General features: G+C 49.6%; 1 protein-coding gene across 6 annotated transcripts in view; it reads left to right on the forward strand.

The window, feature by feature from the left end:
- Nucleotides 1-13249, forward strand: part of MAML3 (mastermind like transcriptional coactivator 3) — a 406685-nt gene that overhangs the window by 369884 nt on the left and 23552 nt on the right. The window lies entirely within an intron of this gene.

Here is a 13249-nt window from a genome sequence, read left to right on the forward strand (position 1 = left end):
AAGTTGCTTTTTTCTTCTCCTCTGTGCCGCTCTCCTAATGAATCATGGAGGCGAACAAACAACTTTTGAGGTGACTTTCCATTTCTCATTCTCACACTTACTTCTCCTCTCCCCAGACTGCTGCGGGGTTCTAGCAGGAGTTCTCCCAAGCTAGAAATTTGGCTTCAAACTTGGAAAACATGTTCTCCACCAGGTTTGGACCCTATGGAATCCGTTAAATAAATTACATCGGAAATCACAGAGTTAGGGTTTTTTGGGTTTGTTTGTCTCTGCTCAGACTATTGCCACATCGCGACGCACCACCTAAATTTGAGACAACCAGAAATCTCAGTAGAGCTTCCTAGGTTCCAGCAGGTTCATCAGCAGGACCACCCACTGTCTCTGCGCTTCATGCATCGAGGATGTTCATCTAATACTGACTTGCAAAAGCTCGCTCTGTCTCTCTCTCTCTTTTTTTTGCTATCATAATAAACCATATATGGGAACCCAAAAAAGTCATTTGAAACTCTGAATCAAATCAATTGCAATAGTGACACAGCCGTAGACTCTAACTTGATTGGTTGCCCCCATCGCTGGCATAGTTCTCTGCAGTGCAAGATGCTCAGTAGCGTGAGGTCTGCGCCAAATAACAAGAGCCGGCTTTCTCCGACGTCGGTCTGGGCGCTTTTCATTCCCAGAGCCTACAGGTGTTATCCTGGCTTAAGGCTGTTGAAATATGGAACAGCAAACCAGCTGTCATTCATAAGAATTGGTGCTGGCCAGCTGGCCAAGCCAACTACAGGAATAAAGACATGCCTTTTCACTCTGATACACGGGGGCCTTGCCTCTGAGCAGACAGCTGAAGAATCTCAGGTGACAGCCCCCAGGAGTAGTGTTTGTGGCATTCAGGCATTCACTACCCTGAAGAAGCAGGGCTGGAGACATCTGTTGTCAGCATGCTGATGAGGAAAAGCAAAGACTGACCATGCCTTTTCGCAGGGCTTTGGGTAGAGGAAGAGAAATGGAGAGAAAAGCTTGGGGGACTACATGCCATAAATTGATCCTATTTGTAGCTTCTTCCGTTGTGTTCATTAGGAAAGGAACACCCGGAATCACAATGGCACTGGAGCAATTGGTCATTTCAAAAAATTGAATCCAAAGTGTAATACGGTGACCCTTGTGTATTCCCGATGTAAGTGTAAATAGGTTTAAGTCTTTCCAGAGGGCAATTTGGGAATATGTTCCAAAACAGGAGCCTTAAAAACACTCAGGCTCTTTGACACAGAACTCCGACTTCTAGGAAGTTATTCAAAGGAAATAATCAAAGACATGCACAGAGGACCACTCATTTCGGCATGACTTACAATGGGAAAAAATTGAAAACGGTTTAAATGTCCAACAGTAGACAATTGGTTAAATAAATACCACATCCCTAGAATGGAATAATAGGATCCTTATTGTGGCTGAGTACCTTGGAAGGAGTAACCAATTGATTCCTATTCTGTGGTAATGATTACCAGTGATTTTGTTTTCCTGTGTTGTATTTGTTGCTTCAACTTTCCGTAGTGGATAAATGTATAATCAAAAAGAAAAACAACTTTAAGGAAATATAAGAGCATGTTTACATTTCTAAATTTAAAAGCCACCCGTACTTCACCACCCTCACACCATTTTGTTCTGCATATTTGTATTTTTTACATTATACACTAGTTTAAGTTTTAACACGGTCATCGTCGTAAGGCACATGCGATTTTATATTCTGCTTTTCAGCTAACATTAGAGCTCCATCTTATACATAATCTATAATTTCACATTCACAACTTTATAACATTGCAACAGATTAATGTCCAACACACAGTAGGTAATATCAAGTCTGCCTTGGGTGAAGAGGGTTTTCATGAACTCCCACCCCTTGCCCCCACCCCAGCCCCTGAACGGAATTAATCATCCACTCATCCCTGTCTTGCTCGCTGCACACATAACTCTTTGTTTCCTTGTTTGTCCCCATTCTGACGCAGGAGTTACCTGCGGGCAGGCCAATCCTGTGTATCTCCTGGGCAGGCCGACGCCTGGCACATGCATAACATTTGCTCAGTAAAGGTACACCCATGAGCAGAAAGAGAGGTGAACCAACAGACAGACGGAAGAAGAGAGCAGGGCTAGGATTTGATGATTTAATATCCATTTGGCTTGAGTAGCCTTGCAAACTTATTAATTTCAGCCTCAGTGAAGTGCGAAGGTGAGGAGCATAAAAGGTAACACATTTGTTTTCCCCTGGAGTCATTTTGTGAAACCATATTTTATATTCCCAGCAACTTTTAGACCCTGACTTCTCAAGGCCTGTTTTTAATAGCTCTGTTACCAGCTTCTAAAACACATCTTTGGCTCTTTGGTCCGGACTTTTCCCGCTTCACGTGCATCACGTTCCTTTCCAAATTCGGATCAATGTCCATAAGGGTTAAGATGCTCCTAGCAAAACTAATTAAAGAAACTAAAAAGAGGGGCACCTGGGTGATTCAGCGATTGAGCGTCTTCCTTAGGCTCAGGTCGTGACCCCGGGGTCCTGGGATTGGGCTCCCTGCATGGAGCCTGCTTCTCCCTCTGCTGTGTCTCTGCCTCTCTCTCTCTCTCTCTCTCTCTCTCTCTCTCTCTCTCTCTCTCTCTGTCTCTCATGAATAAATACGTAAAACTTTAAAAAAAAAAACTAAAAATAAAAGAACAGAATAAGAATGGCTGCTTAATGGGTACGGAGTTTCTGGGTGGGATGATGTAAAAGTTCTAGAAAGAGATAATGTGGTGGTTGCAGCATGAATGTACTGAAAGCCACTGAATTGTGTACATTTAAGGGTGGTAAAAATCATAAATGTTATGTATATTTTGCCACAAGAAAAAAGAAAAAGGAGGGAAGGAAGGAGGGAAAGAGAAATGAAAGGAAAATAGAAATGGAGTCGGGTGGCGCCCACTCTTTCTATAAATCTGGTTTTTATTAGCTGAGCCCTTTCCTGAACAAGATTCAAGACTGCAGTAAGTCTTTTTGAAGACAGGAAGAATAAATTCCTCAGGTTTGTATTGTATCCTATTATCTTGACCTAGCAGATAGGTCCAAAAAAAATCGCCCAGCTGCAGAAACTTTGCCTCCTGTCTTCTTTCTTCCTCTCAGCTCTTCCCATTGTCACCACAAGGAAGCGACTGATGACCAGGAGCATTAGCAGCCTGAAGAACTACCGTTATAAATGTAGAGGGTCAATTTTTTTTTCCTTAAAATTATTGCCTGCCCCTAGCTTTTTTTTCTTCCAGAATCAATCTAAAATCCTTTTGGTGGTAATCCTGTGTTTATTCGAGTGGCCGTGTTACTTCTTATCTATACACATGCTCTCTTAGAAGAAATATGTGCAAGGCTACGTGGTAAAGATTTTTTTTTTAACTATCATTTAGAAAAATACAAAAGGTTTTGCATCAAGTCTTGCTCTGAATGAAGCCAGGAGAGGGAAGCCCCAGCTTCCAGGGCTTCTGGTAGCAGCCCCCCCTTCGTCCAGCCGTCCTCTCTTGGTTCCCATAGAAGAGGGCAAGGACAGGTTGTCATCACTCACCCGTTTTCTGATGTGAGGCTGTGAGCACCAAGAGAGCCAGGCCAGGTCCAGGGTAGATACGCCATGTAGGCAAGAGGACTATCACCCTGGTCGTGCCAGCTATCCAAGTGCCTAGGCCCCAGCCTGGGTCCATGTAGCCAACAAGCCAAAATACCATATCTCACTGATCCCAACATGCAGACATTTACATGTCTGAAATCATGATGGAACTTAGAGCCAATGGCTCTCTAGAGTTTAGCGGAAGCTTCTTTTCTTTCTTTCGAGAGGTATATAACACATGTCTTCAAATTTATGAATCTTACACTTGATGCAATACGACATAGAGAGAGAACCTTGAGGTCAACATCTGCAACATTTTGTAAAGAAATCCTTGCAACCCCTACCTGCAGGGAAAGTTAGAATTTGAATCCCTGCGTCACACGCGAGGGAGAAGACAAGTCTAGTTGAGAGGCAAGCTGACGATGATGAGCTTCAGACTTCTGCTGCTGGGCCTGGACCACAGTAGTGATAAATGCGGCCCAGGCCTCCTTACGCATGGGGCTCCGTGGAGGTCTCTGCTTGAATGTGTACCTTTCTTTATCAAAGGGGCTGTTACAACCTTGCAAGCAGACATTGCAAGAAAGAAGAATGGTTCCTTTGTGGATGAGAGGTCAAAGATGCCATTGGAACGCTGTGACTTGCCGTGGGCCGAATTGTGACCTGGGCTGGGTTTATATCCGTGTCCTCTCCTTCCCTCCCAGAAGGCGTAAGGTCCACCAGGCCTGCACATCCTGTATGCCACCACTTGGAACCTAAGCGCTCTCTGGGGTTAGGGACTGTGTGGGCTCCAGCCACCCTCAGCAATATGTTAAGTGTCATAGTGATGTCCTAGAAAACCGAAGCCCAAATGTGAATACGTTCTACTGGGACAGAGACATGGGAGAGAGTTTCTAAGAGGCATTTTGTTATCTGGGAAATCATACCTATGGGTGACCACCCACCCCACCTGCGCTTGAGATCCATCTTACAATAAGATCCTGCTTACTCTGCGTGTCCAAACCAGAGTTGGAGCCTGAAGGCTGGGGGCTGGTTTCCAGGCCTGAAAGTCTTGAACCCGGGGAAAGGAGCGATCGGACCGACAGACACCATTTGCCGGCTGTCCCAAACCGGCGAGGAGGCCCCATCCTACTCCCCACAGATGGATGACCCTTTTCAACTGGGGCTGAAATCAGGAATGTGAAAGCCCAACAAAAACCTTTCTTCCCAAACTTCCTCCCACCCCTAGGAGAGAGGGAGGGGGCAAGTGTGGCCAGTAACTAAGCTTGAGGATGGGAAATGCCAGGTGACAAGGTATCACTGACTTTTGAAATTCGAGACATAGTGACCTTAGACCATTTCTAGGTAAAATATAAAACGAGGTTGACTGAACCTAAGGCGAGCCTGACTGGCTCTTGCAATGTGTTTTTTCTCAGCTGCCCAGGGTAGGCTCCTGCACTGAGGTCACACAGCAGCATCCGTGCAGGAGTGAATGCCACCGGGTCAGGTTTCATCACGTGACGTGATATGGTTTAGATCCAGCGCCATCGGTAACTCTCAGATTCAAAGAGGATTTAAGGCTTAGTATCTCCAAGGAACAAAGGGGAAGAAAACCCAAAACCGCCCCAAAAGGCATCTCTAGAGTCCGTCTGGTTTGCATTTAGTGCAGAGACAGCAAATGCCTGACAGTTTGCAGAAGGAGGACCAGGGACCCAAAGGCCCCTCCTTCTTTCTGAACAATTGACTTTATTGGAGATGGAGAGTGACCCACAGGACAGCATCTGTCCTGAGTTTCTAAAGCGTCTAATGCCACCTAGGAAGGGGCTGAGAGGTTGTCACCCTCCTTCTCCTTTGCTGGGTGGCTATGGGAGGCACCGAGGGAATCTTTTTTTTTTTCTTAAGATTTTATTTATTTATGCATGAGAGACAGAGAAAGAGGCAGAGACACAGGCAGAGGGAGAAGCAGGCTCCCTGCGGGGACTGGATCTGGGACTCCATCCCGGGACCCCGGGGTCGCGCCCTGGGCCGAAGGCAGGTGCTCAAGCCCTGAGCCTCCCCGGGTGCCCCTTCACTTAGCATTGGAATATCATGCGGACCATGAACAACCTTATCGTGGGAGACTGGAATTCTCACAGATGAATCCCAAAGCAGTCCGCCACCCAGAGTTACTTGTGTCGTTCACGGCTGCGTTTGGCATCCTATTGGCACTTCAGGGTACAATCAAATTCACTGTCACTCTGGTGACATGAATAATCCATCCATATTAATGAAATGATAGCTGTTCCCTTGCCGTCTCTTTTCCTTTTCTCAAGCTGACTTCAAATACAGTGAATCCCACTCCGGAATCGCAGGTGGGGATTTTCCTCCTCACCTCCGCCGGGGGCTGGGGGCCGGGGGCAAAGATAATGGCAGGATGGTCATGCAGAATAACTGTAAAATAATTACTGTGCTGCTCCGAACTCTGTATTATTCATCCGGGTAGCCAGAGCTCCCGTTCAGTAGCACACTTGAGTGGCAACCTCACCAATTAGCGCGGCTGCCGCAGGTCTGTGAATTGCATGTGAAAACGGAATTTGTCCAGAAGTGCTCATGCAAATTGTGCAACACGAATGTGGACTCCGTGTCACGTCCTTTCACGTGCTCTGACAGACTCATGTCTTCCCAGATTTCTCTGATCGGTGGCCCCCCTCTGACAGTGAGGGAGCTCACACGCCAGAGGAAACGGCTCCTGTTGCTCTGGGGGCTGCGTCTGTGGTGAGGTTTACGAGCTGTTCCTGTGGCTGCGTCTTGCCTCAAAAAAACAATCAGATCTTCACTCAGATATGCAAGAAAACAGATTAGGAAGGAAATATATGCAAATGTCTATGTGGATGCCTCAAAAGCTAGAACTTGGCCCCTTGGTGCTTAAGTAGCCATTTCTCATAGGGAAAACTTTTTTAGTGCTTTAGCATGAATGTATGATTGATGTCTTAAAAATCTGCACTACTGCAAAAAAAAAAAAAAAAAAAAAAAAGACCCTGAAAAGCAAAAGGGTTAGGACAAAATAATGAACTTCACCATTATTTTGAAGACTCAGGGTATATATTATATTTATAAACGTAGTAACCGTATGTTCATAAGCTAGCTTTTGTTCTTCCTCAATGTGAAGAAATTCCCAATCTTCCCTGGAAGAAAATACTTCTTCCACTGGAGCTCTGCTTAGAACAGGGGGACTGTTCTTTGCTGAGAGTTTGGGGGCCTGGGTGGGGAAGAGGCGCTCCGAGGCCTCGAGCAGCAGCGGGTCATGCCCCCAGTCTGCTGGCCACGGATGCGGGATCAGACATGGGGTGCGCACCAAGGAGGCCCCAAGAGGAGCCCTCCTCTGAGGCCAGCCCAGCAAAGCTGGGATGAAGTTAGCAGGCTTTGAGAACGGCTGCTGCAGAAGAGCTGGGCGGCTTGACACCCTCCTTCTTTCCCCTGCCCTTCCTCCAGCTGACATCTCAGGTGCGGGCCCCTGAAGTTGCTCAACTTTCCAAAGCTGCATTCAGACTGAAGGAAAAATAGGAAATTTCCCTCCAAAAGCACCTTTGTTCTTTCCCGCCCATCATCTAGACAGCAGAGAGTGGCGCTTTGGAGAAGGTCTCCAGGCCAAACCCCATCCTACTCTGGGGATGGGGATGGAGGCACCTGCCAGCCGGGGTCTGTTCTGGGACTTTCCTCCAGCTGGTGCTTCTGTAGCGGCATCACCGCCCCCTCGGTTCCAACCATGTCCATTTATGTACTGGACATAATGTCATCCCCTCTGTCCCTTCCCGTCTGCTCTTGCTGTTGGGTCCCAGATACCCTTGTTGTTGTTGCTAAGATTTTATTTAGTCATGAGAGACACAGAGACACAGGCAGAGGCTGATGTGGGACTCAATCCCAAGACCCTGGGATTGTGCGGTGAGCCGAAGGCAGACGCTCAGCCCCTGAGCCCCCCGGGGTGCCGGCTCCAGGGGTTTGGGCCTGACTTGCATCCCTTGCAGGAGTTTCCAGCTCCTCCTCCTGGTGTCCCAGTCCCGCCTTGGCACCGTCCTGAGGAGTGGGCCTCTTTCTTTGGGGCCTGCAAGAGGAGCGCAAGAAACGTCAGGTCACATTCCAGGCCGAGCCCTGGAAATTGGAAGCTAGAATGTGTCTCTTCTGGCGGCCTCAGCACCACAGGCCTCATTCCCGAGGACGGGCCTGGCCGCCGCCGGCTGCAATCATAGGGAGGAAGCCTCCTCGGGGGCCGCTCGGTGCCCACAGGCCTCGCCTTGCGTGTGCCCCGCTGCTCTTGGCGCCTGGCACTGATCACATCATAGCTGCAAGGGATAAACACCACGCGGGATTTCTCAAAGCCCCTGACCCCCGAAATGTGGATGCAAACACTTGAAGGAAAATCCCCGGGGATCCCTGGGTGGCTCAGCGGTTTGGCGCCTGCCTTTGGCCCAGGGCGCGATCCTGGAGTCCCGGGATCAAGTCCCGCGTCAGGCTCCCAGTGCATGGAGCCTGCTTCTCCCTCTGCCTGTGTCTCTGCCTCTCTCTCTCTCTCTCTCTGTGTGTATCTATTATAAATAAATAAATAAATCTTTAAAAAAAAAGAAAAAAGAAAATCCCCTGTCCGGGCAGAAAAGCAGTTGCCCCCTGCTCTGTGTCCTCTCCCCTTCTTCCCCGCAAAACTCCCAAATGACATCTGCTCTGTCTCAACGGCGCGCAAGTGTGGGTTAGCTTTTAAGGGTTTAAGGGGATTTCTTTTCCTGAACCCACAAACTTCCTTGAGATTGCCAGGAGCCTAGGAAATGTGTCACTTGAGCCGCAGTTTCCCGGAACACCGGAGGGCAGGGCCTTGCTCTCTTCTTAGGCCTTTGCTTCCCCACCAGGACGCAGGCGAAACGGCTGAGGGGCGAGGGGTGCACAGTAGCCGGGAGACACCCCACCCCCCACCCCCGCTGCTGGCCCAGGATTCCTTTAGAGGAGCCGAGGCCAGGACTCTCCGAGGCCAGCAGAGCAGACGCCGGGCCCCACTCGCCCCCACTCCCCCTCGGCCTCTGATTACCTCTGCTTGGGCAGAGGAGGGAAGCAATCTGCCTCCCTTCTACTTGCTTCATAAAAGAAAACATAATCATAGTTTGACACATTACTTTTGGTGGATGCACAGAAAGAATGTCCTAGATTAGAAAGGGAGAGAGGAGTTGGGGGTGGGGCGGCGAGAGGAAAACAAATTGGCTGCCTGCAGAGGTCCAGTGTCAGACGTCAGAGGCATCTTGTTCCCTCAGACGCTGCGGGAAAGACCATGGCAACGAGGGGCCCAGAAAGCGAGAGAGACAGATGCGGAGGCTTGCAGCCCCTCCCTCAGATTAGAGACAGAACAAATAGGTGAAGCAATCCATTTTCCAGAGCCGGTGGTGGGAGCCCTGGGCACCGCGGACCGGCGCTCCTCGGCCTTGTCTCAATAGGGGCACGAAGGTTTCCAAAGAGAAGATTTTTATCATGCGTTTGGAGAAGACACCTGGTTTCCCAGTTGCCCATAAAAAGCGTGCTTTCCCTTGGAAGCTCCAAATGCACCCTTCAGTCATGAGTCTTCAGTGACCTACCCGGTTTTGCAGAGATAAACTGTTTTGTTAGAGATTATCATTATTTTTTTAAGATTTTATTTATTTATTCACGAGAGACACAGAGAGAGAGAGGCAGAGACCCTGGCAGAGGGAGAAGCAGGCTCCCTTCGGGGAGCCCGATGAGGGACTCTATCCCAGGACCCTAGGGTCATGCCCTGGGCCGAAGGCAGGTGCTAAACCACTGAGCCACCCAGGCTGCCCAGTTAGAGATATTTTGTTTTTTTTTTTTTAATTTATGATAGAGAGAGAGAGACAGAGGCAGAGACACAGGCAGAGGGAGAAGCAGGCTCCACGCCAGGAGCCCGACGCAGAACTCGATCCCGGGACCCCAGGATCGCGCCCTGGGCCAAAGGCAGGCGCCAAACTGCTGAGCCACCCAGGGATCCCAGAGATGATTTTTTTTTTTAAACACATTTTTTTTTAATTTATTTATGATAGTCACAGAGAGAGAGAGAGAGAGAGGCAGAGACACAGGCAGAGGGAGAAGCAGGCTCCATGCACTGGGAGCCCGATGTGGAATTCGATCCCGGGTCTCCAGGATCGCGCCCTGGGCCAAAGGCAGGCGCCAAACCACTGCACCACCCAGGGATCCCCCAGAGATGATTTTTATTATCATCTCCAGTTTAGGTTTTCAAGGTGGGTGTTACAAATGCAACATTAACCATCTTAGGAAACTACATCACACGAACAAGATTTAGCATTGAGACCCAGGGTGATTTTCTGACTGCTTTAAAAAATCCACCATAGAATGTAAACCCAGCAACTCAGCCTAGGAAACACCAGGTGTCACATTTGTTATGAGGTCTACTTGTCACATCTAAGCCCTTTCAACTGGGGACCATCTCGCAGTCATTGTTCCTCGTCAGGCCTTGAAAAGCATTAAGTAAAAACACGGAGCAGTTAGTAGAAAGTTGAGAGAACACGTGAAGGAAGCACACAAATGAGGTTTCTTCCTCTCAAAGTACTTGTGGTCCCATTTCCTGCTACTGTCTGGCATCTCCTCCTCGGCCCCCGAATATGCTTTTAGGGCTCAGAAAGTGTTCGAGGCACATGCCCACTGTCCTACTCTCGGTGAAAAGCCAGGTGGTGTACTGTACTCACATTTAAATAAATTCAGTTGTGAAAGAGGAGGGAGGACCAAGAAAACTGGAATCCCTCATACCTGATTTTTTTTTAAGATTTTACTTTAAAAAATAAATTAAAAAATAAAGATTTTATTTATTTATTCATGAGAGACCCAGAGAGAGAGGCAGAGACACAGGCAGAGGGAGAAGCAGGCTCCATGTAGGGAGCCCGACGCAGGACTCGATCCCAGGACCCCGGAGTCACACCCTGGGCCAAAGGCAGACGCTCCACCACTGAGCCCCTCCCCAGTTGTCCCTCACGCTCCATTTTTAGGTGGGGATCACATTCTCGGGCCAGATTTTCAGTAGCCACGTGAGGGCAGGGTGAGAACCAGTGGACCGGGGCTGGGGGGGGACCCCGGACACTGCACGTGGTGAAGAGCGTGGGCTCCTCTTCTTACCCAGACACACCCTGCAGGTGGCTTGGCGCATCCCTCCTCAGTTCCCACGGTCGGTAGCCCGGTCTCGGCCACCTCGCCTTCACCTCCCGGGCTGCCTCTCAGCCCTGCCCACTGCTCTTCCCCTTCTGATCCGGCCCCGTTCTGATCCCTGCTTTACCTGACACCAGCTTAATCTTATGGAAGTAACGCTCTGATCACTGTATTCCCTCCGCGAGACTGCTGTGGCTCCCGTCTGTTGGTCGGGGCACGTCCGTGACTGCATGCAGGCCTGTCCGTGGTCAGACCACGCAGTGCAGCTTTCCTCCCACACCCCAGTGCACACCTCAGCATGGGGCCTGAGCACCGTCCCCTCCCTCCTGCGAGTGGCTGCTCCTTCCTTCTTTGCTCACTCAAATCCAAACCTGCTTCCATCGAGGCTTCTGGTCAAGTGTGCCCATGTCCATGAAGCTCTTCCGAAGCAGAACCAGAGAATTTTAGGGCAGGTGGGAGCCTTCAAGATCACAGGTGTCATCATTTTATAAGGGAGGATACTAAAGCTCAGAGATGTTTGGGGACTTGCCCCAGGGCAACCAGTCTCTGGAACCCATGTGTCCCCCATTCCACCCCCTTTCTGCCATGTAACTGTGACCATCCCAGGTCTGGCCCAGCTGGCTTTATGGAAATCCTGTGGAACCACAGCACATGCCACAGGCTCACCTTTGATGAGCTGGGATCATTTTCCAGCTTTCCTATGAAGGGAGACCTTGTCTCTCCACTGGGATTGTGGTGTCCCACGGGACAAGGCCACAGTGGCCCTTCTCTTAGATTCCTGCCATCGTGCTGGGATGCCATAGGCCCTTGGGAATTCCCAGGGTAATCAAAGCATTTTTTAAAGGGGGATGTGATGTCTGAAATGAAAAAAGACCTCAGTGGCAAAGTATATGTAACGTACTAGTGCTCAGATCTCAGGTGCATGGTTTGTGGTGTGCACTTATTTTAGGGTGACGGATGCATTTTGGCCACGGAGCAGTAGTCCTTACCATGCAGAAAGCCAAAGCAAACTGGCAAGCACAATCCATACCCAGGCCTCTCCATATTCTATTATGCAAGTCAGTTGTTACTTGTCTGCTTTGTTTTATTTGTTTGCCTGGGTTTTATTTGGGGCCAAGTGTTCTCTAAGAAAAACTCAAGTCGGAGATGCCATCAAGGATGCACAGCACTGTACAGCTTCCAGGGGCAGGCGTGAGGCTTCACGTCCTTGGACCAGGGCCCTGAACTTAGGGGGCTTAGCAGCCTCGGCAAGTACATTTCACTCACCTAGGTACTGTTTCTTACCAGAGTCCTTCAGCAAAAAAGTGAGTCCAGAGTATTCCGGGCCTTTCTAGGTTCCCACCTGGGATGTGTGTGCATCTGCCTGCGGGATATATTTGGACTCTGTCCCCAAGAAGCCTCTGGGGAGGTACTGAGAGTGGGTGGGACCCGCAGAAGCCCCAGATATTTCCATGGCAATGGTGGCTGGGCTCCGAGGCGCAGGGTGGCCCCTCCGTGTTGTGAGATAGACCTCCACACCCCGTACATAGGCCTCGACTCCCGGGGCGGGGGGGGCGGGGGGAAGCTTGTGTTTACTAACTAATGAGGGCTCAGGGACTCCTTCTTTCCTTGGAAATGCTCTACGACTACCCCTGAAAAGGAATGAAAGATAGATAGGCCCTGTCACCCTTTTTTACATGCTCCTAAATATGAATTAAGAGGTAATATTCACTGGGCCTTATATAGAAAGTAATCCTCAGTAAAAAAGTAAGTCCTCAAAAACCTAAGGTAAATAAAGAAGGGACTCTCTCCTGCACTGGCTTCTCCTGGGTGTCACGTCATGGGAACCTGAGATAGACCCACAGCTCAGCCTAGGGGGTCATCATCCCCACCTCCACACTCCGCAGCAGGCTTCCAGCCATTCCTATTTATCCTCAGCTTCCAGAAAGGGTTTGGTTGACTTGGTTGGGATTTTCATCGTGGCCGATTGAGAAGCTGTCTATTCTTAATGATGGGGGGAGGCTACAGAGGAGAAGCAGCCCAAAGGAGAAGGTCATCGGTTGGCTCAAGGTTGGAGATAACAAATCTGCATATTAGGAAATGGCCCAACGGTAAGGAAGACCAGAAATGCGAAGATCCTTCTGAGGCTGATCAGGCCCCTGAGCAGCAGGTTGGCTCCCCATATTCACCGTATCCACCTCCCACATTAATCACCTGACCCTCCCCGTCCTGATTTTGACCTCCTGCGAGCATCAACCAGGAGGGAAGTGGCAGCTGGGAAAGCTCTTGGAGGAGGCGCTGCTTCGGGGGCGAGGGGTTTGTGTGCAGAGATCACGTGCGTGTTGTAGCGTTGCTCACCCGGCCCTGGGAAGACAGAGGAGGGGAAGGTTCGGTCAGCTAGCTAGAGGAAGAATTAGCCCAGGAAACTGTAGGGAAAGTGGAGAGGGGCTGGGCACTGGAGGTGATCTATGACAAGGTCAGACTCGGCCTTAGCTTCTGATAGCGAGGGATGGGAGAGC

Source organism: Canis aureus, chromosome 20, assembly GCF_053574225.1.
Source record: "Canis aureus isolate CA01 chromosome 20, VMU_Caureus_v.1.0, whole genome shotgun sequence".
Classification (NCBI taxonomy): Eukaryota; Metazoa; Chordata; class Mammalia; order Carnivora; family Canidae; genus Canis; species Canis aureus.